Below are 27,796 nucleotides of genomic sequence, written 5' to 3'. Positions count from 1 at the left end.
TTATTCAACTGAGGAAATCAGAGACAAAGAAGAAAACCTACGAACCTGGAAATAAGGTCTGAGAGCATAAGAGAAGGAGGCCCTTGGGAAGGTGTAGATGTGGGAACCAGTTGTCATGTTATAAAAGGACACAAGGCCAGGATCACAGTCTACCATAATTCCTACTACTTCAGGCTGGTTTCTCAGATGAAGGGGAGTCGGGGGAGAAGTCAGGGCTAAGTACGTCTCTTCTGTGCACCGTCTGATGGCCCAGAATCCAGACTCTATGTCCGTTGGCACATTTTCCAGACAAATTCCTACACTCCACTAGTTTCCATTCTTTACAGCCACTTCAAAGTAATGTCTTCCTGAAGTGAAGTGTTCACAGCCCAAGACAAAGGGTACAACATTATATGTCCCAGAAGTTTGAAAAATCTGCAAGAATTCATGAGCAGACACTCTTTTCCGATTATCAGACAGATGTAATTCTGAATGAGCAGTCTCTGTATCCAGAGTCACATTGACTGGAAAATAAAAAGATAAAAACCTATGAAAACCTTACTTTTAATTTTTTAAATTTGCTTTGGGGGGTACAGGGGAGACTGCATCAGACAGTGCTCAGGGCTAACTACTGTCTCTGTGCTCAGGAATCACTCCTGGCTTTGTACTGTACAGGATGCCGAGGATTCGGTGGTGTACAAGGTAAGCACCCTACCCATTGTACTATTCTCCAATTCCAAAAACATTGCTTTTCTTTGTTTCTGTTCTCTTTGGGAGTCACACCCAGCAATATTTAGGGTTTTCTCCTGGTTCTGCGCTCAGGGATTATTCCTGGTGGGCTGGTGGGCACCACAGGACAGGGTGCTTTGCACTTTATTAAGCTATTGAGAACAGAGTTTTAGGCATTTACTATTCTAAATCTAAACCATCCCTCTTGGTATGTTTGGATATTTAGTCTTTTGTAAAATAAAGCTAGCCTATATTCAAACCCGATTTCTGTTCTTATCTATGAGTCATTTGAGTCTCGGTTTACTAAAAATAGCAAACTCTATAGATGTCACAAAGAATATTGGGGAAGACTGAGTGAACTAATGAATATTTATTAAAAATGTCGATGAATGGAAGTATCTGAGAATTTCTAGTAATAATATAATTATTGTCTTTATATCCATCATATAAAAACTCTATTTATATAACTAACCAGAATATATAGCGTTTCTGTCATACCCAACCCTGCTCGGATCGGGGCTGAGCATCATCCATCCAGATCCTCCATATTCCAGTAGGCAGGGGTCACACCCACCAACTGGCCCCCTGGTGCCATGTAATCTCATCATCAGCCAAGACCCAGAGACTATAAAATGCAGCTCCCGGAAGCACGCAACTGCATTCACGGCCGGCCACATGACATCTTATTATCTCATTCCTACTTTGGACAAACTGGCAGGCTACCAAATGTAACCTGCCTGCACGACAGAGTCTGGCAAACTCCCCGTGGCGGACCCAATATGCCAAATACCAGTAACAATGATGGGTCTCATTCTCCTAACTCTGAAAGAGCCTTGAATATGGCACTTTTTAAAAAATCTCAGGGCTAGGATGAAGGAGACTTTACTGGGGCCTGCTCGGCAAATAACAGGATGTTCGTGATCATCGTGATCATGATCGTCATACCCAAAGTCCATTTTCTTCTATGAAAAATCATAAAATAGAATAGAATATTGAGACAGAAATAAGAAATAAGACTATTACATCTCAAACTAAAAACCACAATTTCTGTATCAGAAGGAAAATAGACAATATCATAAATTGAGTTTAAAGATCTAGAATTTTACCCAGGTCACAATCACATGCTAATCCCATGGATTTTAAATATAAACTCTAATTTCTTATAATAGATAATAATATTTTATGGAAATTAGTAACACATAATAAACCTTCTATCAACATACATGAAACTACATGATCACAGTTGAAAATAACAGAAAAATACATGACAAACTTAAGTGTGATCCTGACTGTACAATGCAATTTTCAAAATTAATGTATCAGTAGAATGTCTTGTGCTTTTTTTAGGGAGTGGGAATCCAACAGCTGGCGATACTCAGAGGTTACTTCTGACTGAAAACTCAGGAAATATTGGCGATGCTCAGGGGACCATATAGGATGCCAGGGATCAAACCTGGGTTGACCACGTGCAAGGCAAGTGTCCTAACTTCTTTATTATCACCTTAGCCCCTAGAAATGTTAATCTCTCTAGTTACCACTTGGAAAGTGTCAGCCACTCACTGTGTTATATACAAGGAGTTGGACTGATTTCCCACTAACTTAAATTTCCTATGCAGAAATATTTCCTGTACTGGATGTTCTCGATGTTCCTTTATCCACTTTTCCCATCTGGCTCTCTCCCTGAAAAACTGACCGCTATGGACACATCACCTAGGCCCTCTTCCCTATCTCTCTCTGCTTATTTCAACTACTGGGAAGCAGAGGAGAAAGCCCTGGGGCACAAAGCAACTGAACAGCAGTGTGAAGTACACATGGCCCTCCCATGCTGACTGGCAGGCTCTGCATTCCTCTCCCCTGTCACACCCTCACAGCGTCCTATATCTGCCACTTGAGGCCCAGGCCAATGATGGTTGTCTACCCATTCCTGCCTTGGGTGCTGGACTACTCCTTGTTCTCTACCCTACTTCTCATCTTTATAAATTATCCCTCAATTAAAATCCCTAGTGACTGGAGCAATAGCACAGCGGGTGGGGCGTTTGCCTTGCACGCAGCCGACCGGGTTCATTCCCAACATCCCATATGGTCTCCCGGGCACCGCCAGGAGTAATTCCTGAGTGCATAAGCCAGGAGTAAACCCTGAGCATCGCCGGGTGTGACCCAAAAAGCAAAAAAAAATAAAATAAAATAAAATAAAATCCCTACAGCTTGTCCTCATCACGAGCCTGACTCAAGAATGAGTTGGGTTTCAGTTGATATTGCCTAAACGATGGGGAAAATCCAAAGTGTAAATCTTAAGAAAATTAAGAAATGTAAATCATGCCAAAAAGATAAAATGGTGGTTAAGGTTCTTACCTCGATTTGGGCTGACCCACCTTCAATTCCCTTATGGTCTCCCTAAGTACCACCAGGAGTGATCATTGAGCATGAAGCCAGAGATAAGTCAAAGGCACAGTCAGGTGTGACCCCCCCCCCCCGAAAATTCAATAAATAAATATAATTTTTAACATTTTTAAATAAATCTGTAATACACTTATTTTGTTGATGCTAATGCAAAGTTTATTAACAAATCCTTGAAAGAGTAATTAAAAATCTTTTAAATATTCAGAAATAGAAGAGTTTTAAAATCCGCATAATGTGAACATCTGTAAAATTGAATGCAATAAAAATCATGTACATGAAAAGCTTATAAAAGTTCTAATGCAGGATTTTGGAGAAGGGACTCCCATGTGGATGTAGGGTGCCCAGTCGTTCCAGGCCAACTGGTCCAGCTGATCAGTACAAGTCCCTAGGGTACCATGAAGGGGCATTTTAGTGATGGGACTACCTGGACATTCTGAACACGAAGCACACACTCAGCCCATTGAGCTTTCTCTCTGGTCCTTAGATTAGGTTTGATCTTAGAGCAAAGCATTTAAAAAAAATTCTCTTTCCTTAACTTTTGGGTTTTATAAGAGATTACAGAAACATAGAAAAAGATGACTAAAGAGAATTATAGAAAGAGAAAGCTCAGCTTTGGGATTAGTAAAACTTGTTACTGGGTCAAAGTCTTTGCGTCACTTGCACCCCAGTCCATAATAATCACCTACCTTTCTTGCATTACACTGAGATTTAAATAAAATATGAACAAGGGATTCTTTTTTTTTTTTTTTTTTTTTTGCTTTTTAGGTCACACCTGGCGATGCCCAGGGGTTACTCCTGGTTCTGCACTCAGGAATCACCCCTGACTGTGCTCAGGGGACCATATGGGATGCTGGGAATGAACCCGGTCGGCTGTGTGCAAGGCAAACGCCCTACTCGCTGTGCTATTGCTCCAGCCCCTGAACAAGGGATTCTTAAATCAACATACCTTGACAGCGCTTTAACATTTTTCTCATGCTTAAGCTCAGAGACATTGCACACAGTATGCACCTCCAAAGAAATGTCAATTTCTGCAGTGGTTCGTTCTTGTCATGATCCTATGCATGCCTTCCTCCCCAGCCCACACTGTTTGCGTGGACACTCACCTCCTCAAGGTTTCCTTTATATCCTGTAGAGAAATAAAGACCAAAGGTGAGTGCAGGGACTTCTGACATTCAAGGAGAATGGTGTTTGCGGGCAGTTCTCTATAAACACTCCTTCGAGGAAACTAAGGTAAGTGATCCCAGCATCACCTATTTCCCCCCAAGGCTGGGAATAGAATCAAGGTCTCGTGTACAGTGTAACTTCATTACTGTTGAGGTGCACTACTGGCCTCCAAATCTTAGACATTGATGGATTTCTAATTGGATGATTCCCACCTGAGTCCCTTGGACTCACATCAACTGCCCATCAACCTCTCATCTGCTATCTTCTTGACTAAGGCCTGTGGGGAGCTTTGGTGTATTTTCAGACATATTCATAGATGTGGTTTCCTTAGGTGGGCTGGAGCGATAGCACAGCGGGTTGGGCGGTTGCCTTGCATGAGGCTAACCAGGGTGACCCAAGTTCGACTCCTCTGCCCTTCTCAGAAAGCCCAGAAAGCTATAGAGAGTATTTCGCCCACAGGGCAAAGCCTGGCAAGCTCATTGTGGCGTATTTGAAATGCCAAACACAGTAACAACAAGTCTCAAAATGGAGACGTTACTGGGCCCGCTCGAGCAAATCGATGAACAACGGGAGGGCCTTTACCTTTACCTTATCAAACTAGTATTGGATAAATAATTTTTTTTCCTTTCCATGGGCTGTCTTTGTATCCTGGTCATATTTTCCTTTGAGTTGCAGAAGTTTCTTAGTTGAATGTCATCTCATTGATTTATCTTCATTCCCACTTTCTTGGTCAGTGGTGTTTCATCCTTGAAGATGTCTTTAGCTTGAATGTCACTGAGAGCACTGCCTATGTTTTCCTCTATGTATCTTATGGATTCAGGTTTGATATTGAGTCTTTAATCCATTTTGATTTGGGTTTTGTATATAGTGTTAGAAAGAGGTCTACCTTTTTTTTTTCACGTAGCTACCAAGTTTTCTCAGCACCACTTGTTGAAGAAGTTTTCTTTGCCCCACTTCATATTTCTTGCTTCTTTATCAAAGATCAAATAATCAGATTTTGAAGTACTGTGTCAGGATATTCAACTCAGTCCCATTGATCTGAAGACCTACTTTTATTCTAATACCATGTGGTTTTAAATATTACTGATTTCTAGTACGGTTTGAAATTGGAAAAGTTGAGATCTTCCTTCCTTGTTTTACCAAGGATTTCTTTAGCTGTAAATGGAGTTAATTGTCCCATATGTGTGACTTGACAAGTGGGAGGGTGTGTGATACATGCATTTGGTGTTTGAGAACAGTCTCCCCAGCAGAGACAGAGACGAGGGATCATGGACTGATGGTAAAAATGATGCCCATTTAATGCAGAACTGCTAGCATACTTATAGAACATCTGAAAGGGGTTAAGCTCTAGGACTGTATGTAGGTGTTATTGATCATTTACAGAGGTAAAGCATTTAGGAGGAGGCAATTCCCTTGGGATTAAATCAAGGAGACACTTGATCTCTGAGGGAAATCTATATTGCCTTTCTCTTTCCCTTTAGTTGTATATATTAACAGTTAGGTTTACTTCATATTAATACTTGCAATAATTTGGATAAACACCGTAAGAGATATAGATTTCAAAACTTATGTCTCTGAGCTCTGAGGGCAAGCAGGTCTATTACCATAAATCCCAGACTAAATCCTCGGGTGGTTCAGCTTGTCCTTCCCCAAGGGGTATCTGTCTCTTACGTCATAATGGCTTGCATCAAGACCATGCTTCTATGCTTTTTAGACTGTCACGTTTTGATGCCAGGGTAACGATGCCACTCATCCAGGGTCCCATCTCAGTCCCACAGTTGGATCTCCCTTTGTGGGGTGTTAAAAACTCTCACAACCAAAGCCTGACTCAAGTAATTATGACAGATTCCCAGGAGTCTGTCAAAAATAGATATATTTCAGAGTCAATCAACTCCCAAATATTAGGAGTACAGCATTAAAGGTCTTTCTGTTTTTAAGCAAGAACATTACTCTATAGTAAAATATGAAAAGACTATAGGGGAAATAGAAAAGCAGGTAATGCACTACAAATACAAAGTCCAAAGTTACCAGAAAGTTTTGGCTTATAAGTAACCAAGACTGACTTGGGGAATTGTGACAATGAGAGATAAAACACAAAGGTAGGGGGCTGGAGGGATAGCACAGCAGGTAGGGTGTTTGTCCTGCATGCGGCTGACCTAGGTTCAATCTCCAGCATCCCATATGGTCCCCCCAGCATCACCAGAAGTAATTCCTGAGTGCAGAGCCAGGAGTATCCCCTGTGCATCTCTGGGTGTGATTCCCCCCCCAAAAAAAACACAAAGGTAAGTTTAAAATGAACTCAGGGGGCCGGAGTGATAATACAGCTGGTAGGGTGTTTGACTTGCGGCCAACCTGGGTTCAATCCTCAGCATCCCATATAGTTCCCCAAGCACCGCCAGGAGTAACTTCTGAGTGCAGAGCCAGTAGTAACCTCTGAACATCATTAGGTGTGACCCAAAAAGCAAAAAATAAAATAAATAAAGATGAACTCGGGATCAGTGGTGCTCACAAGAGCATTGTAAGCTTCTCTGGGGGGAGGAAAAGGGGCAATTCATTGATGAAGCCAAAAACTCTTAGGGTCAATATCCAATCATGTCAATTTCATGAGTGTTTTCTTTGAAAATGCCATAGATATCCTAATAGGGACTGCACTGAATCTGTATAATGCTTTGGGTAGTATTGCCATTTTGGTGATGTTAATCTCCCTAATCCATGAGCAAGGGATAGATTTCCATTTCCTCATGTCCTATTTTATTTCTTTAAGTAGAGTTTTGTAGTTTTCTTTGTATTATAAATCTTTCATCCCTTTATTTAAGCTGATTCTGAGGGACTTGATTTTCTGAGGCATAGTTGTCAACAGCATTGTTTGTTTTTAAATATCTCTCTTCTCTTTCATTATTTGTATATAGGAAAAACATGGATTTGTATACTGATTTTGTAACTTGCTACTTTACAAATTTATTTTTTATTTTTTTATGATGTAGGAATAAATGCTATTTATTCAGCCATTGCTTAAGCTGATTGAATTGGGCATTAACTCCAATTATTTTTTAATTTTTTTTATTTTACATATTTCGATTGCATTCAATATTTCAACACCAAGACCCAGAGACTGTAAAACCCTGCTTCCAAAAGAGAACAGTGCAGTCTCCTGCCTCCACACCTGGCTGTCCTCACCTCACCAGGGCCCCTGGGAGGAGGGTGGGTTGAGTTTCCCTCCCCACCTCGAGCAGAGCCCTGGCAGCTGAAGACCTCTGGTTGCAGCCACAGTCATGCTTAAGACCATTCTCCACACATTTGGATGAGCCTCACGCGTGAAGGAACCGGCAGAGGAACCTAAGTGTGGGGGACCCAGGGCATAGATCTCCAAGCCTGCTCAGATTGGGACTGGGGCCTCCTCCACCCAGATCCCCCATATTCCAGTATGTCGGCATTACACCCACCGACTGCCCACGGTTCCATGTAATCCCATCAACAGCCAAGACCCAGAGACTATAAAACCCTGCTCCCAGAAGTGCATGGCTGCATTTGCAGCCACACGACATCTTATTATCTAGTTCTTACCATGGAGAATCTGGCAGGCTACCAAAAGTATTCTGCCCACTCGGCAGAGTCTGGCAAACTCCCCATGCGTGTTCAATATGCCAAAACCAGTAACAGTGATGGGTCTCATTCTCCTGACCCTGACAGAGCTTCGAATGTGGCACTTCTCAGGGCAAGGATGAAGGAGATGTTACTGGGGCCTGCTCGAGGCAATCGCTGAACAATAGGATGACAGTGATACAGTGATTTAAACACCAATCCCACCACCATTACACTTTCCCACCACCAAATTCGAGATGTTTTCATCCTAAACCCTAATCCCTGTCCCAAAACAAAACCGAAACAATATATTTTGTATTGTTATGAAGAACTGCTGAATATGCTTACAAAAAAGTGTTCATATAGGAAATGGTGTGAAGATTGTTCTATTTTGGTAGGAGCCATTAAGACATTATATAGAATACCACTAACATGTTGTTAATGTTTGGATGGTGTGAGCTTTGGTCTATATATGTGAAAATATGTCACTGTCACTGTCACTGTCCTCTTGTTGTTCATCAATTTGCTCGAGTGGGCCCAGTAACGTCTCCATTTTGAGATTTGTTACTGTGTTTGGCATATTGAATACATCATGGGTAGCTTGCCAGGCTGCATTGTGAAAATATGTATATATGCATATATATAGTTCCTTCTACGATTTGTTCCCTACTATCTGAACACAATCAAATGTGGTGTGGTAATTATGGAGAATGGGTAAGGAGTGTTTTATGATGTGTCGTGTGGCTGCTTTCTCTGCTGCTCGGTACAGGAATATGTTTACTCATATGTGAGGCTTGGCCTGAGTGTGTGGGGAGCGGTCTTGAGCATGGCAGTTGGGTTGTGGAGGTTTTTGGCTGCTGGTGCTGGCTCCCTTGGGTTGGGGAGGGCTCTCACCCGCCCCGTCTGGGGTGCCCCATGTGAAACAGCCTGGTGCAGAGTCTGGTGGCATGGTTATGGGGGGGTCTCATGTTATGCTCCCTTTCGGGAGAAGCAGCCGTGTGATCTGCACGGTGTCCGATGGCAGATTATCTGGCGCTGGCATGAGGTGGCTTGTGGCTGTGATCCCTGGGTCGCCAGAGACTGGGGAAAGCGGGCAAAGGATCTCTGCTGCTGGTCCCATTGAACCCAGAGTCCAAGGTCACAAAGTTTCATATTACCTGCATTCAGTAGAACTTCACTCATGCATGAGGCTTGGCCCAAGTGCATGGGGAGTGGCCTTGAGTGTGGCAGCAGTTGGGTTGTGGAGATTTTTGGCTGCTGGAGCTGAGTCCCTTGGGGCGGAAAGGGTTCTCATCTGCCCCCTCTGGGGCACCCAGGTGAAGACAGGTGGCATGGGGTCAGGACATACTGTGGCACTCTCTTTTGGGAGTTTTAGTTTATAGTCCCTGGGTCTTAGTCATTAATGAGATTACATGGCTATGGAGGCAGTTTGTGGTTTTGACTGCCAAACTACTGGAAAACTGGGGACCTGGGGGGAGGAGGCCCAGTCCTGATCCAAGTGGGCCTGGAGCTTTCCGTCAAGGGTTCCCGCCTACCTCTGCACTACAGGCTCTAACTGTGCCTTTTTTTTTGGGGGGGGGTCACACCCGGCGATGCTCAGGGGTTATTCCTGGCTCATGCACTCAGGAGTTACTCCTGGCAGTGCTCAGGGGACCATAGGGGATGCTGGGAATCGAACCAGGGTCAGCCATGTTGGCTGTGTGCAAGGCAAAAGCCCTACCCGCTGTGCTTTCGCTCCAGCCCCTCTAACTGTGCCTTTTGATCTCTTTTGAGATTTATGGATCCCTGAAATAAAACCAATCCATGAGCTTATACAGCTGAGCCAGATGTGGTTTGTGGGTGTGTCTCCCACATACCTAACTTTTGGCCATTTAATTTCTTGTTAAATTTGGCCCCAGTTTTTTGGGGTCTGGTCAAAGGCACAGCATCAATTTTAGGGTATCTGGAAGTCTGAAGGCACCATCAGGCTGCTGATGTACTCGCTCCACAGGTACAGGTTGACCTGCTGAGGCACCAAACCCTCTCAAATCTATTCTTTATAGGAGTTTAATTTTTTTGGATAATAGCTCCAGGGCTTTATTTTCTATCTTAGCTTAAAAGAAATTATTGAGACACCATGAGTTAAGAGACTTAGTATTATTTGGAAAAAGAGCAGTATTGGGAAAAAGCCACTAGACCGTGAACTCAAGCCCTCCAAGTAGCTATTTTGCCTGCAAGGTCACATGGTCACATGTTGGTTTTGGGTCCCCCCGCCCCTTCCCAGATTTTTAAAATTTATTTATTTATTTATTTATTTATTGCTTTTTTGTGCCATACCTGGCTGTGTTCAGGCGATCACTCCTGATAGTGCTTAGTGGAACAAATGAGATTCTGGGGATCAAACCTTGATTGGGCATGTATAAGGCAAATGCCCAACCTGCTGAAATAGTTCTGTAACTCCAAGAAGAGGTTTTGTTTAGAAAAAATTTCCCCATTTCATTCAAACACTGTGGTTTACAAAGTTGTTCATGATGACTTTTCACAGGCATTCAATATTTCAACACTAACTTCACTCCCTCTATCACTTTTACTTCATCAATGTCTCCATTTTCCAAAGGAAGTTTTATTAGAGAACTTAAACAAGGAAACTTATAGAAAGAATGGGTTCCAAAAAGAGTTCTTTATGAACTGGTCCCCTCAGGCACACTCTTTTATCGGCAAATCTAAACAAAGAAAGAGTTAGACTTTTGACTGAAAAGGTAAACTGAGGCCTAACCCCCTGCAGCATCTTCTCAGAAGGTCATCTCTAAATCTCCTGAACCTCTGCTTGTTCCTCCAACACCTCCAGGTGATACTGACCTCCTGATGACACCCTGGGACTTTTTTTTAATATAGGAGCACTGCTATCTTTTCTAATGTAGGAGCACTTCTATTTATTCAGCCACTGATTAAGCAGTGAAGCGAACATGAGCTTCTTGTTACTCTATTTTTTTTTTAGATTTTTTTTTATTGAGTATCCGTGAGACAGACCATTAGAAAGCAGTTTGTGATTGGGTTTCAGTCATACAATGATTCAACTCCCATCCTTCCACCAGTGTACATTTCCCACCACCAGTGTCCTATCCCTATTTCCCTCCCCCCATCCCCAAACATCTCACACCCCACCCTCTGCCTGCCTCTATGGCAGGCACTCCCCCCTCTCTTTATCTCTCCCTCCTCTCTCTCTCTCTCTCTCTCTCTCTCATTTTGTGCATTATGGTTTGCAATACAGGTGCTAAAAATTCATTGTGTTTGTTCAGAGCTTTCAGTATTTTTTACTGGGATGGTAAGGCTGGAGAAGCTTTTTTTAACTTGTTAGCAGCTTTGGGCTGTGGATGTGACTGTCGAGGCTTCCAGAAGTACAGGGAAGTGGCAGGTGTGGTAGCCCATCCTGACCCCAAGGTAACCTGAAAATTTCAGTCATAAAACCCGCATACCCAAATGTTTAGCAGATTATATCTTGGTGAAGTCCATCCTGAGACAGTGGAGTCTGGCCAGGGGTATGGTGGCAATTTCAGATTGTGGAAGCAAGTGGCTGCCACGGGTTCTGCTGGGACGGGCACCAGTCTCAACTGCTCCCCTTTGATTTACCTTAGTCTGTTCAGCCTTGCAAAGGTCTGAGGTTAAATGTGGCCTTTGATCTCTTTCAAGATTTATTTACAGGTATCTGAAGCAAGGCCGGTAAAAGAACTTACATGATGATGCTGGAGTTGGTTTGTGTTGGGTGACTGTTGGTGCTTCCAGGAGTATAGGAAAGTGAGGGGAGGTATTCCATCCTGAACCAGAGAAAACCTGGAGATTTCAGTCACAAAACCTGCATACCTAAATTTTCATCACTGTGATGTTTGTCCTGAGACAATAGAATCTGGCTGGGGTCATGCAGCAATTTGGGATTGTGGGAGTAAGTGGCCGCGGGGGGCTCTGCTAGCCTGCCTCCCTCCAATTTACCCCTACATTCAACCTTTTGCATCTGGGATTAACTGTAGCTTTTGATTTCTTTCTAGATTTACTCATTGGTCTCTGCAGCTAGGTGAGCATTTATAGCTGAGCTGGAGGTGGTTTGTTAGAATGGCTCCCACATACCTCACTTTTGGCCATTTGATTTCTTAGGAAACTTGGTTCGAGTTATTGGGGTTGGACCAAGACACAGTAGCAATTTAGGGATATCAGGAAGCCTAAAGATACCACCAGGCTGCTGATGCAACCTGTGGGCATGGGTTGACCGACTGGCTGCACTGCACCCTCCTAGAGCCTGTTTTGATGCAGAAGCAGATTTCTCTTTTCAGCACATCAAAATACTACAGGGTGAAGTTAAGAGGGAAAAAATATCATCAGAGTTACCAAAGAACAGGAAGGCAGAAACACACAAAAAAATCTCAGAACCAAGCATCTCGTGGCAGAAATGCCTCCGGATTTTGCATTAGGTCACCTTCACTGGGCCACCCCAGATGGGAGCAGGTGCTGTTCCTCTGCCTGTTCCCCGGGAAGCCTGGTGGCCGCCACCTCCCAAAACTTGTATTGAAAAATTCAGGTGCAGGCAGGTAGTGACAACACACGCCAGGCCATATGGGATAGGGAAGGAGCCGGTCCTTTTCCTCCTCCTCCTTCCCAATGGGACCCTAGATGATGCCCACGAATGCCCCCCTCCTCATCATTGCTTATTAAGCTCCTAATGGTCATGATCCCAGAGACACACAAATGAATCTCAAAACCTAGCAGCTCTTGGTATAAATCTCTCTAGATCTAATTATTAAAATTTTAGAGTTCCAAGATCATATAACTATATGACTATCATAAGACATCATATGTTATTCATAACCAGCAATAGAAAACAAATTGTCTAATTCTGCCTCTTCAGCAGGTCTGAGTGTTGAGGGGAAATTACAAATAATAGTGGTGAAACTGGTGTCAAAATATTGAATGTAATCAAAGTAGAGAGTAATGTGGAAATTATCTGCCACACAGGCAAGGGTAGGGGTGGGATGGGGTTGTTGTTGGTGGAAAATGTGCATTGGTGAAGGGACGGGTGTTTGATTATTGTATGATCTAGACTCAATCATGAAAGCTTTGTAACTGTTTTCACAGTGATTCAATGAATAAATTTAAATTAATAAATAAAATATTTTTTAAACACTGTCCTTCCGTTGTTCATCGATTTGCTCAAGCGGGCCCAATAATGTCTCCATCGTGAGACTTCTTGTTACTGTGTTTGGCATATTGAATACTTTCGGTAGCTTGCCAGGCTCTCTGAGAGGGGCGGAGGAATCAAACCCGGCTCGGCCAGGCTGGCTGCATGCAAGGCAAATGCCCTACCTCTGTGCTATCACTCCACTGCTAATATATTAGCAGAAATTTTTTTTAAAATAACAGGAAGGCAAATTCGTTTGAAAAAATACTAACACTAGTTGAAGAAATCATAGATAAGAACTTCTTAGAGAGGGCTGGAGCCATAGTACAGCTGGGAAGGTGTTTTCCTTGCACAAGACCAACTAGGGTTTGATTCCCAGCATCTCATAGGGTCCCCGAGCACCGCCAGGAGGAATTCCTGAGTGCAAAGCCAGGAGTAACCCTTGTGCATCACCAGGCATGACCCAAAAAGAAAAAAAAAAGAATTTCCCAGAGTTGAAGAGTGCAAAGTGCAGGTACCAAGATCCAAGAGACTAGAAGGATCCCAGAGAAAATAGGCACAAATGGAAAATTTGAAAGATACATTATAATCATATTGATAAAAACCAAAGAGAAAGGTAGAGTATTGAAAGCAGCAAAATAGGAACTTGCATACAAAGGAAAGCCATAGATTCACATCGGATCTATTAAATGAAACTCTAGGAGCCAGAAGAGATTAGTGACATAGTAAACTGAATGCCTCATCAAGAACATTCTATATAGCTAGATTATCATTCAGATTTGAAGGAATAATATACAACTTCATTGACAGGCAATAGCCTATGAAACAGTTGACCAAAAAGCAAAAAAAAAAAAAAAAAGCAAGAGTGAAAGGAGCATTCTCAGCTGACAAGAGTTTCATCCTGGCATCCCATATGGTGCTTCAAGCACTACCAGGAGTGATTCCTGAGTTAAGAGCCAAAAATAACCCCTGAGGATTACCGGGTATGCCTCCTGGATCCTTCCAAAGATTTCTATAGTATTTAATAATAACTTAATATTTCATTTACATTGAATATCTATGTCTATACAGGTGATTTTGCTTCTACAGAAATTCTTACTACAATTTTTAATTTGTTAGCATAGATACTTAAGTACTTTATGTGTTCTGTCAAAAAGCTGTTGGGTTGGCCCAGAAAAGACACTCTGAGGCATGCACACAGTTCTGCTGCAGCCACAGGGATTTCAGTTCTCCGAATCCCTGGAACTCATAACAAAAGACTACCTTCTTGACCTTGGTGCTAGCTAACCAACCCTGGCCCAACTTCCTTTACATCAATATAAACGCTCCCTAACACAGAGACTGGCCTGACTACCCTGATTAGATTCTCTAGAGGCCTTTAAGATCCACCAGAGAGGAGCTCTCTTACCAATAAACCCCATTTCAGCCTAATTCTCCTCTTGAAATCTATTTCTTCTTTTTTGAAACCCATCTGAGACCTTTATATAGTTTACATTCCCTTTTTAGTATAAAACACATTTTTCATATTTTATAGGCCAATTTAGAGTTTTCATGAAAAATTTCTTAATTTTTCTCTCCTCATAGTTACTAAATTGTGCATTTATAGGATTTATCTATTTCATGTGAATTTAAAATGTATTAGCAGAGAGTTTCCATGCCCGACCTCCACCATTTTTCAACAGACCCAGCTCCACATCTTCTCTCTTTAATTCCCCACACACAGCCTGTGAAAATAATGACCCAACTGACATCAGCAATGTCCCAAGGACCCCCTCACAGCGGCCCCCAACCCACTGTAAACTCAGCTCTATAATCAAAACCCCCAATTTCATTTACTTTGACCATTTTTGTTCTTTTGCTGTATTGCTTTACATCCCACATATAAGAGACATCTTACTGTATTTTTAATTTTTCTTTCAAATTTTTATTTTATTAAAACACCATGGTTACAAAATTATTCATAGTTGGATTTTTAGAGATATTTTTAAAAATTAATTATGGAAGGGGTGACACATACACACATAAAGATGATAAAAACTAAACTCCAGAAATTCCCCCCAATTTAAATCAATAATAAATTTAAAATAGGTAAAAGGTAAAGGTAAAGGCCCTCCCGTTGATCGTCGATTTGCTCGAGCGGGCCCAGTAACGTCTCCATTGGAGACTTTGTTGTTACTGTGTCTGGCATATCGAATACTCTCGGTAGCTTGCCGGGCTCTCCGAGAGGGGCGGAGGAATCGAACTCGGGTCGCCATGTTGGCCGCTTGTAAGGCGAACGCCCTACCCGCTGTGCTATCTTTATAAATTATTCCTTAATTAAAATCCCTATAACTTGTCCTTATCATGATCCTGACTCAGAAATGAGTTGATTTTCAGTTGATATTACCTAAACAATTGAGAAAATCCAAAGTGTCAATCTGAAGAAAGTTAAAAAGCTTAAATATTGACTGAGAGATGCAATAGTGGGTAAAGCACTTGCCTCAAACTGAGTTGAACCAGGTTTAATTCCTGGTACTATATATGGAACACTGAGTACTACCAGAAGTGATCATTGAGCATAAAGCCAGGGATAAGTCAAAGGTATGGTCACAGAGTGATCCCCCAACTTAAAATAAATAAATACAATTTTTAAAAAATTTAAGCAAGTCTTTTGCACATACATTGCTTTCTTTGACCTAAAATAATGTGCTTAGAAATGAAACCTTCACAGAACTTGTAATATAATAGAAAGATAACATCTAATTAAAGTAGCAATGTCAATTTGTGGTGCCTATTATGAAGAAACTATAACCCAGATCTAGTAGAAAGTATACTCATGATTAGAGTCCTCTTATCAAGAAGGTGTAAAACTATAAAATATATTTGTAGATTTGAATCACAAGGTTATTAAAATATATTTAAGACTCCTCTGTGTGCACAAAGAACCAGAAACAATTTGTTGATAATATGTTTTGGATGATACATAATTGATAAAATATTGGTATGATTTAAAAAAAAACTAAACCTTGAGAGAGTAATTAAAAATCTTTTAAATATTCAGAAATAGAAGAGTTTTTAAATCATAATATGAACATCTGTAAAATTGAACAACAATAAAATTATATACATGAAAAGTGCACACAAGTGCGAAGACAGAATTTTGGGGGAGAGACTCCCAAGCAGGTGCAGGGGCCCTGGTCACTCCAGCCCAAATGAACCAGCTGACCAGAACAAGTCACTACAATGCCATGAAGGGGAGCTTCAATGTTGGGCTACCTGGACATTCTGAGCACGAAGAATGCTCTCAGCACATTGAACTTTTCCTCTGGTCCTGAGATTAGGTTTGATTTAATAGTCATTTTTTTTAAACTTTCTCTTTCTATATAACTTATCGGTTTTTATGAGATTACAGAAACGTAGAAAACAATGATTAAAGAGGACTATAGAAAGAGAAACCTCAGTTTTGGGATTAGTAAAATGTGTTACTGCGACAAGATCCTTACATCATTTGCACTACATTCCATAACAATGACCTACCTTTCTCTCATTACACTGACAGTAAATAAAATATTAACAGGGATTCTTAAATCAACATACCTTGATAGTGCTTTAGCATTTTTTCACACTAAAGTAAAAGTCAGAGACATTGCACACAGTATGGACATCCAAAGAAACATAGTTTGGAATTTCCATATTGACATCCGAGTTCCTAGAAAGCAGAAACCAGAAATTTCTACAGTTGTTCTTTCCATCCATGTTTTTATATGCCCATGCGACTCTCCTGACCACACTGTTTCCTGGGCACTCACCTTTTCAAGGTGTCCTTTATATCCTGTAGAGAAACAAAGACCAGAGATGAGTGCAGGAGCATCTGAACTTCGTGGAGCATGGCATGCGGGGTAGTTCTCTATAAATACTCCTTCCAGGGAAGTAAGGTAAGGGAACTGACAATCATCTTTGTTCTCCCCAAAACTGGGAATAGAACCAAGGTTTTATGTGTTGAATGTAACTACATTACTGTTGAGCCACACCACTGGCCCTCATACTCATAGACATCGATGGATTTCTAATAGGATGATTCCCAGCTGAGTTCCTTGGGGATGCACATCACTGCCTATAAACAGCTCATCTGCTGTCCTTTTTACTGAGGTCTGTGGGCAACTTTGTTGTTTCAAAACACATCAACCTATGGCTATTGGGAAAGGAGTCAGAAGGATTCCCAGGATACCACTTGCTTTCAATGATATGATTTTCTTAGAGTGAATCCATATTGGACACTGCTTATCATAGAGAAGCTGAGTTCTGAGTTGATGTAAAGTGTCTGTAACTGAGGTGTTGATAGCAGGCACTACATGATAGTGGAGCAGTCATACTATAATCGCAAACTATGGTATCACCTCCAATTCTGTTATGGAACTAGAAAAACCTTCAGGCAGCAGTGGAACCAAGATGGAGGAGGAGGTTTCTGTGTCTGAAAGAATCATAGAGAATGCAAAATATAACAAAACACAGAAGCGACCAAAAGATTCCATGTGTAGTACACAGTGGAAATGAGTAGCAGGAAACAGCAAATGGCTCTTGGTGACTTTTTATATGAGCAACTTCAGACCAGTAATGAGTTTAGAGATGTGGCCCAAGAATGGAATAGGGTGAAACTGACTACCAGTTAGGGTCAGCGGAACAAAACGGTGGACAGAAAATTCACCCACGTGCTTATGAATCAATTTCTTCACAAGGCGGAGAGGAAGGATAGATCTGGACGTGTCAGGGTCTCAGATCAACATCTGAAGTAGGGAATACAGCTGCAGCCCCAAGGAGATGGACTATTCACCAACATTCTGGGTTGAGTGATGTACAGACAGCTCAGCTGCCTGTTGAGATGACTGAAAAGACTATATTCCCCTTCACCACCACCCCCCCCACACACACATACAGACACCCATAGTGCATCTGATGCAGGGTGTCAGTCATACTTGGAACATATTTGATGTAAGAAATAAGGAAGGCTGATTCAGACATGCACAAGTGGCTAAAGTTAAGGACTGAGTCAAAGGGGTCAGGGTGAGGGACTAGAATTGTGAAGGCCAAGAGACAGTGCTGTTCACTGCAGCAAAGTCTTGGAAGTGGCTAGTTCTCTGTGGAAATTGTGGACATAAGTGAATCTTAAATTTTCTATTCTAGCCTGCACAAAACCAGACCCTCACCCCTAACCCTAGCATCCCAGGAGACACAAAATAGAGGGGGAACCCATCCAAATTAATGGGTGAAGATGAAAATCCAGAACATTTCCAAGCAACCGAGAGCTTATGTCTACATTTACTCTGAGTTAAGAACCTCAAAATGACAACTATAAGGTTCAATGAATTAAGAAAAACAATATAAAAGGTCTCTAACAAAGCTTGATAAAGTATTAGATAGTGAGGGAATTGAACTGAAGTAAGTGAACTTAAAGTTCATTGGAAGGTTCCAGCAGCTGCATGACGGATGCTGAACAAAATCAAATAAGAAAACAAGATACAGGAAACCATAATAAAGTAGAAGGGGAATAAAGAAGAACAGGTAAACATATAAATTATGAAAGGAATATCAGAACATTATGGGATCATTTTAACAGAAACAACAATCCAATTAAAGGAGTCCTTGATGGGGCTGGAGCTATAGTACAGTGGGCAGGCCTTGCACACCACCTACCTGGGTTGGATCCCTGGAACCCCTTCTGGTCCCCCAGACTTCCAGGAGTGATCCTGGAGTGCAGAGCCAGAATCAAGCCCTGAGCACTCTCAGGTGTGGCCCAAAAACAAAATACAAAAACTGAAAAGGAGTCCTTGAGGGAAAAGAAAGTGAGAATGGGAAACAACTAAGTGGTTCAAGAAAGCGTAACTGGTGCTTGCTCATCATTCTTTCTTGAACACACACCTCACTTGCTAGTCTCTATAGTTCTTTGCTGCCTTCATCTCTCTTGACACATTTGTCCTCTTACTCCCCTCTCACATCTCTTTAATAGGTTTCAATGAAAACACTATTGTTTCACTAAGAAAAAAAAAGATAAGAAAAGAAATTATAGCTTAGAACTTTCCCATTCTGAGGACTGATTCCCATATCCATTTGCAAGATACTTCAAGAGTTCTAAACTAATTTAAACCAGTCAAGATAATTCTAAGAATACTGCAATTGAAATGACAAAAGACAAAGGCAGAAATAGAATCTTGAGGGCACCAAAATAAAAAAGAAACTTATATACAAAGGAACTGCCATAAAATTCAAATAAAATTCTATAGGCTAGTAAAGAATGGTTTGACAAAACAAAAAAAAATTGGATTGAACAAATATCCCAGTAAAAATACTCTATTTAACTAATCTATCATTTAAATTTGAAGGAGTGAAACAAAGTTTTAAAGAAAATTAAATAAAAGATAAAGAAGGTCATGACTATTAAATGTATTAGGTACAAAAAAATGGTCTTCTTTAAAAGGGGAAAATACCCTATTTGGAAACAGTAGATAATGAAAACGTAAAATGGAAAAAAAACATGAGAGAAACAATGGTGTCTTTTGTGATACACACCATGCTAACTTGCTTTAAAATTGAAAGGGGTCATAGATTCATAATTTCAGAGAAGACCATTAAAAATAAGAATTGAGATTCCATATAATCCAGTTTCTAGTTCTCAGAAACATTCCAAAGAGCACAACTACATTAATTTTTAAGGATACTTGCTTTCCTGTGTTTATTATAGTGTTATAAACAATGGCCAAGATCTCGAATTATTCCAAATATCCAAGAACACCTCAGTGGTTAAAGAAATTGTTATATACATACAATAAGATACTACTCAACTATAAGAAAAGATGAAACCCAACAGTTCATGCATCTCAGCTAGAACTACAGGGTGTCATGCTGAACATAATGAGTTAAAGGAAGAAGGAATCTGAACTGAGGAAGTAGGCCTTTCTCATCTTCTGTATTGCTCACCATACTTCTCTTACCAGCATGGAAATAATACATCTCCTCTGTCTCCTCTGTCTCCTCTTCAGACTCACCTACAGCAAACTCTGTGCTGAGCCCTGACATTTTTTGTCCAGTTCCAGGATGCAGTTCTTGAGTTCCTGTAGTTTGTTTTCCAGATGGGCTACATTGTCCTGCATTTTGCTTAGCTGCTGCTCTTTTTCTTTATCTAGTCTACACATATAAAACTCCTCCTCCTGGTCCAGGAATATGTGAAGATTCATAAATTCAGAATGGATTCTTTTTTTCTCACGCCTTATTTTCTCCTATAAGGAAGAATAGTGTCAGAAAGTGAATACAGATAAAATGTTCATTAATGGATAGATCTATAAACAATATGAGTTACACAATAAGAGATGAATATTTGGAGCAATAGCACAGTGGTACGGCATTTGCCTTGAGCACGCCCAACCTGGCAGACCCAAGTTTGATTCCTCCACCCTTCTCAGAGAGCCCGGCAAGCTACCGAGAGTATCTCACCTGCCCGGCAAAGCCTGGCAAGCTCCCCGTGACGTATTTGATATGACAAACACAGTAACAACAAGTCTCACAATGGAGATGTTACTGGACCAGCTCGAGTAAATCGATGAACAACGGGAAGACAGTGCTACAGTGCTACAGTGCAACATGGATTAATCAGCAAAGCAGTTAGAAAAGTAAAGTAAGTCGGAAACAGAAGGACGGTATTATAGAACTCTACTAATATAAGTCATATTCATAGAGACAGAGAATACCAAAAATCAGTGGTAGAAGAAATAAGGAATTTGTTCAGTAGGAAGAGAGTTTGAGTTTGGATGATGAATGAGTTTTACAGGTGGGTGGAGGCAAGGATTGTACATGAGTATGTACAAACTTAACTGCCACAAAGCTGTCCACTCAAAAGGATGAGAATGGTGGCTTTTATGTTGTGCTTACACACACACACACACACACACACACACACACGGTTCCTAAGTTAGTGTGACATAGCCTGAAGAATGTTCCATGTTTCCTACACTTTAGTTATGCTCAGGAGGCAGAAATTCAAAGGTAGGAGAGGTCGTCACAATCATATATAGTGATCTGTCTAAACTCCTTTATGTTCACTAAGAAGCTGGTGTAAGGAGTACAAGAAAGGTGCAAATAGAGCTTGGCCAACATAAATAAAATGAGTTATAAAATAAATATGAGCTTTTGTTTTTATATAAGCATGTGTTCCTGTGTTTCAGTTAAAATTTTGGTTCAATAAACTTCTGAAGTTTCTTCTTGAAACTTGCTGAAATCTATTATTGAGACATCACACCTGGAGTAAAGGTGACCACCCTGCAAATTCATGAGTCTCACCAGGGAGAGGACAAGTTGACAGTTTCTGATCATAAATACTAGAAATACTGACCCAAGTTTCAGTTAATCATCCTGATGCGTGATAATGACTAAAATGAAATGATCTATCTATAGGAAACAGATTTTATTTGGTAGGAGTGATGATTAGAATTTTAATTTCTATTAGAGCTTTCTCATTTGAGACTGCTCCAATGTCCATGAAATTAAAAGACGGTAACTTTTTATCTTGAAGTGGAAGGCATGTGTATCCTCAACCCTATTTTCATGAAGAGATTTTTTTTCTTCTCTCTCTCTTTTTTTTTAATGAAGATCTTCCCACTATTCAAGGTCTCAGAAATGAAAGCAAAAGGCTATCTTTTAAGGGATCATATTTGAGATTGCACATAAAGAATCAGGACTGAGGTTTGAGACATCATTAAAGAGGCGAAATAGCCACTGGCCTGTGTTATAATACTTCATACTAATTGTGCTATATCAATATACCTGTTTCCATTCATAGGGAGTCTGGTTAATCACTGAATTGGAGACCCATATTCTGTAGCTGTCTTTTGTATGTTCTTATGGTAGTTCTAGTTCTCCACATTAGCAGTCTCATTAAGTTGAGCTCAAGGCATCTCATCAGAAAGAATCTCTTGCTATTTGTCCAAAACTGGTTGGTCTCAGAAGCTGAAAAACTTGAGCGTCAGATGCTGCACTGTAATAAATGTACCAAATGGTGCTGTTGAGGCTTCAAAACAGGAAGGTACTTTCAAAGTTTGAGAATTTGAATCCCAGTCAAGGATCTTTTAAGGTAAGCTGTAGTACTAATACTTCTCCAACTGAGATATTGGGAATCCTAAAAAATTGCTACCAAAAGGTTGAAGTATTTGCAGCAATATTATAATAGATGCATATAACTAAAGGAGTAAAGGGAAATGATGTTTTCTTCATTACTTTCAACATCTGGGCCATTTATTGAGGATAAACTTCATAGTGCTTTCACCAAGCATTATGTAGTACTAGACAAGATGATGGAATATAGTTTTATAACAATATAGCACTGTAGCACTGTCCTCCTGTTGTTCATCGATTTGTTCGAGCGGGCACCAGTAATGTCTCCATTGTGAGACTTGTTGTTACTGTTTCTGGCATGTCGAATACATCATGGGTAGCTTACCAGGCGCTGCCATGCAGGTGGGATACTCTTAGTGGCTTGCCGGGCTCTCTGGGATAGAGGAATCAAACCCAGGTCCACCTCTTGCAAGGCAAGTGCCCTACCCACTGTGCTATTGCTCCAGCCTTGAAATCTTACCTCCCAACTACGTATGTTCTGTGTTGTATCCTGCTTCAGCTGCATATATTTGACTTCTGTGCCTTTCAGTTTTGTCACCGTTTTCTGGAGTTGTTCCTGTGGGGGGAAATTGAATGTTAGAAGGTTTTTCAGTTGGATAACTCTTCCGAAACGTATAACAGAAATTATAGCCTTTCAGACACTTAGAATAACATTGAGTATTTGCTGGTTTTTTTTGTAGGGGAGGTTGCTTTTGGAGTTCCACCTGGCAATGTTCAGGCAATGACTCTGCACTCAGGAATTACTCCTGGAGGTGCTCAGGAGACCATATAGGATGCCAGGGACTGAACCCAGTTCAGCTGCATGCAAGGCAAATGCCTTATCCTTTGTAATATTGCCCCAGTCCCATAATATTGCATATCTGAAGAACTAGTGAAATGTTTAACATCATTTATGTGTTGTAGAAATTAATTCTTCATATGGGATTGAGTAGCTTGCTCAAGGAGACAACATATTCCTCAATTCCATATAGGATTAAGGAATGAGGCAGCAGGACAATACCCACTCTATTATTCCACAGTTCATGGCAGCTTTCACACATACCTTTATGTATATGTTAATCTAAACCCCTCACTGGACTTCATACACGGAACTCATTTTAAAGAGTCAACAACCCTTTTAAGTCTTTATATAACTATGTTCTTACCTTATACTTGCAGGAATAATATGAATTTTAGAAATTGGTGGCTCTAATTTATTTTGAGGCACAATGGTCTTCTCATTTTTCCTTAGTTAACCAATAAAAAAACATTCAGTTCCCAGTCCCCAGTCCTCCTCTGTGGTATGATTAATACTCTCAACTATGATCAAGTTTTATGACTTAAATTCTACTTTTGAGTCTTCACCTATCTGTCCCTCCACACAAACCCTAGACTGGGTCATGGTGCCAAGGAACCTTTCATATCTGTGCCCTTGTAATATAGGAATCCCTATATTTTCTCCATACTTTAAGGACTTTTCCATAATCAAAGGACACTAGACAGATTTCAATTGTTTGGAGGGGAAAAGTGTTTGGATTTGGGAATCATATCTGGCAATGCTCAGGGGTTATTCCTGGTTCTTCACTCAGATATCACTTCTGATTATGCTTCAGGGGACTATATGGGATGCCAAGGGATTGAACACAGGCTGGCCACGAGCAAGGCAAGGGCCCTATGAGCTATATGATTATTCCAGCCCCCTCACTGTTTTCCAAGGAGGGTGACACTCTACCCTAAATTTTCCGGAGTGATCTTGGTATGTAGTACTAGCTTGAGTGTTACTGTGTGACTCTGCATATGGTCCATTAGCAAAGACAGGCATGATGTCTGAACATAGAGTCAGGAGTAAGCTCTGAACATTTTTGTTGCAAATCAAAATAGAAACACAAATTTCATCATCTCATTCCAAAGAATGTTGCATGATTTTCACTAAATCTATAAAAGATTCAAGATACCCTACATTTTCTAAAATTCACCAATATAGTCAAGAAAATGATAAGCTTTTATGTATCATTTTTTAGTGCAACTCTACTTTAATACCCAAAGCAGACAAGAGTAAAATCTAAAGATATTATAGACCAATTTAACATACACCTAAAAATCCTCAAAAATACCTCAGCAAAACAAATTCATTTGGGTACTCAGTTATTGTATAATCTCTGGGAAGCTAGATGTAGGATAACAGTTATGATCATACATCATGACTAGTCGGTCTGATTGTAGATTCCAAATAGTATTCAATATATGAAAGTTAAAAAAACATACTATAACAGCAACAAAAAGATAAGAATGATATCTTTAGATATCATTAGAAAGATATCTTTCTTATATTTAGAAAGATAGGAAGAAATCAAATGATAAGGTTCAACACACTTTTATGAAAATAATATTCAGTAAAAACAGAATAAAATATTACTAGAGACCACTCCCAAACTTATGCTGGCATTGCTGGCATTACCACCATTCCAGATAGGATCAGTCTCTTGCTGATATCCCTGGATCTACTCTGGAAAGGGAGGCAGAACCTCCCTTCTGCCTAGGTCCCAGTAGCCTCCACACCCACAAAATTCACTGAGTGAAAACAATATCACTGAAGGCACAAACAATACCAACCAGCTCAGGAAATCCTTAGTGACTTTAGTGACACCATGATGAAGATGTTTAATGAGCTCAAAGAAATGATGGCACAGGTAGTCAGCAAAGCACAATTTGAAATGAGAAAAGTACTATAATCATAAATGGCAGAAATAAGGAGTATGGTAAATTTTATATATATATATATATATATATATATATATATATGCTGTGAACAGCAGAATAACTGCAGCTCAGTAAAAGATAACATAGCTCCAAGATGAAGAGGAGAAAACTGCTAGTAAAAAATAGAAGGTTGAAAAGAGTCTGAAACGAACTGAACAGCATGCTAGGAAACCATACCATGAGCTTAAGAAGAAAAATGTAAGAATCACCAGAGTCCCTGAAGAATAGAAAAGCAAATTTCATGAAGAAAAAAATAGTTAAATTATCGACAAAAGTTTCCAAATTGAGGAATACAGGCACTGAGATCCAAAGGCCTGAAGATTCCCAGTGAACATAGACTCAACTAGGACAACTACAAGGCACAGTATACTCAACATGATAAAATGCAAAGATATAGACAGAATGTTGAAATCAGAAAGATCAAAAAAGGAATTTCCATATATAGGGAAGCCCATAATATGTACAACTGATTGTTCAAATGAGACTCTATGAGACAGAGGAAAATGGAGAGATGTAGTACAAAAACTCAATGAAACGAAAACTTCCCCAAGAGTACTCTATCCATCTGGATTAACATTCCGATTAGAAGGAACCATACAGAGCTTCATGGACAAGAAAGAGCTTAGGGAATTTATAGTATTGAAGCCAGTTTTGCAACAAGCTTTGAAAGAATTCTTTAGGGGTTGGAGGAATTACATTTGGTAGGGTGCTTGCCTTGTGCATGGCTGACCTGATTTTGATCCCTGACATTCCTTAAGATCCCCTGAGAACTTCCAGGAGTAATTCTTGAATATAGAGCCAGGATAACCCCTGAGCATCACCAGGTGTTTCCCAAAACTCAAATATGAAAACATGGAACAAACATAACAAATGAGTTTAAAGACCTGTATAAGGTCAATTAATGCATTGATCTAAGAAATGAGAAGAAAACCACAAAAAATGCAAAGCGGTGTCTATATATCTATAAGAAAAAGTAACATTGATAATCTGGCCATCTTGCTCAAGGTAATTGAAAGATTCTATGCAATCTCTATTACAATTCCAATTACATTTTCCAAACATAGAAAATAACAACTGAAATTTGTAGGAATCACAAAAGACTGTGAATAGACAAAGCGATTCTAAGAAATACAAGATAGAAAACGTATATTCACCACCTAACACAATAAGAGAAAACTAGGGTAATTAAGATAATACACTATTGGATATCTCTCTGGTTCCAAAATGCACATTACTCCTATAGATGTCAACAGGCACAGATAAATTCTCATTATCACTTATTACATGACTGAAAAATGCAAATCAGAGCTATAATGAGAAACCATTCAGTACTATGAGAACCGTTTATACCACATACATCAAAAACAACAATATTGGTGATTTCTGTGCAACATGAAGCACTCATACATTTTTTGTAGGAGCAAAGACTTGTCTGGTCCTTATGAAAATAATTATGAAGGGTCTGAAATGCTCATTTTGCCACCTGAGGTCTATGCTCACAATATAATCTAGAATTGATTCTATGTATCTATCCAAAGAATACAAAATCCTAACTGAAAGGATAGAGACACACTAACTGAAAGGATAGAGTTCATGACATTGCTATTTAAAATACTTAGGATAAAAAAAATACAAGTGCCCAAAGATCGAATGGTATATAGCGAAAATATGATATATCAACACAATAGGATCCTACTCAGCTATAAAACTGAAAAGTTGAAAGATAAAATATTCCCATTTGTGACAACTTGGATGCAGTGGAGTTGTAATTATAGACAAAATAGTTCAGAAAGAGATATATGGATCCCAGTTTATGAAGCAACTCATAAACTCAATACAAAGAAACTGAGTAAGGGAAAGCACTTGGATTATGACCAAAGGGGGAAGCCTTGAGGAGAGAGAGGGTGGATTTGATCAGTGGATGGAGGCATTTGGAGTTCAGCACTTTTTAATGAGGTTGCTGTGATAACTCACTTTCACTGTGAGAAAAATGAGCACATATGAAGCTTATACTGCAATGAAAATAATTTCTGTCAAATAAATAAGTAAAACAGGTTTCAGAGAAACACAAGACAAGGTTTTCAGAAGGTTTTCTGATTCACACACTCACCCTGTAGCCTTGACATACATCTTCAAAATTAGCAGGGGCATGTCCTTTGTGCTTGGGTGACCGCTCACAGCGCCAGCAGATGAGCTGACCATCATCTTCACAGAACAGGCAGAGCTGCTCTCCATGTTTCTCACAAAATCTTTCACGCTCTGTTTCCTGGATGGTTTCAATGATATTTTGGAGGTGCTTGTTGGGTCGGAGACTGTCAATTTTAAAAGGTTTCTGACACTGGGGACAAGAAAATGTTCCTGGAGATGATGTTTCAGAGCTTCAGTTCTCAGTAAGGCCCAATATGCACAAGCGGCAGTAGCTGTGCCCACAGTCGATGCTCACAGGCTCAGTCATCAGCTCCAGGCAGATGTGGCAGGTAGCTTCCTCCCTCAATCTCTTGGTAACTGTATCTGTGGCCATGACTTTTCCAGAAATGCTGCAGTATTGGATCAAGGGGCAGAGATGAAGTAACAAGAATTTTCCAGTATGTCAGAAATGCACCTCACTTGAATTTCTCTGCCTCCTCTGAACTTGAATCTGTCAGGTGTAGGGTGAAGAATCTGCCATCACTACTCATCTGATGAATCTGCCATCAGTACTCATCAATAAACTGGCTCAGCTCTTCACACTCTACCTGTCTGAATGCAAGGTTCCATTCCAATGGAAAACCAGCAGGACCATTCTACTGTACAAGAAGGGAGACATCCACGACATTGGCAACTATCGCCCGATCTGCCTGTTGTCTGTCGTCTACAAGCTGTTCACTCGAGTCAACCTGAATAGGATTATCAGAACACTAGATGAAGGATAACCATACA

At 40.3% G+C, this 27,796-nt stretch overlaps 1 pseudogene; it reads right to left on the bottom strand.

Annotated features, from left to right (window-relative positions):
- On the bottom strand, positions 1-27,398 carry LOC130040138 (E3 ubiquitin-protein ligase TRIM38-like; annotated as a pseudogene).
- Between the last annotated feature and the right edge of the window lie 398 nt (positions 27,399-27,796).

The sequence above is a fragment of the Sorex fumeus genome, unplaced genomic scaffold (assembly GCF_029834395.1).
Source record: "Sorex fumeus unplaced genomic scaffold, SorFum_2.1 ptg000094l, whole genome shotgun sequence".
In the NCBI taxonomy this organism is placed as follows: domain Eukaryota; kingdom Metazoa; phylum Chordata; class Mammalia; order Eulipotyphla; family Soricidae; genus Sorex; species Sorex fumeus.
The sequence above is the reverse complement of the archived record's forward strand: the minus strand, read 5'-3'. Positions and strand labels throughout refer to the sequence as shown.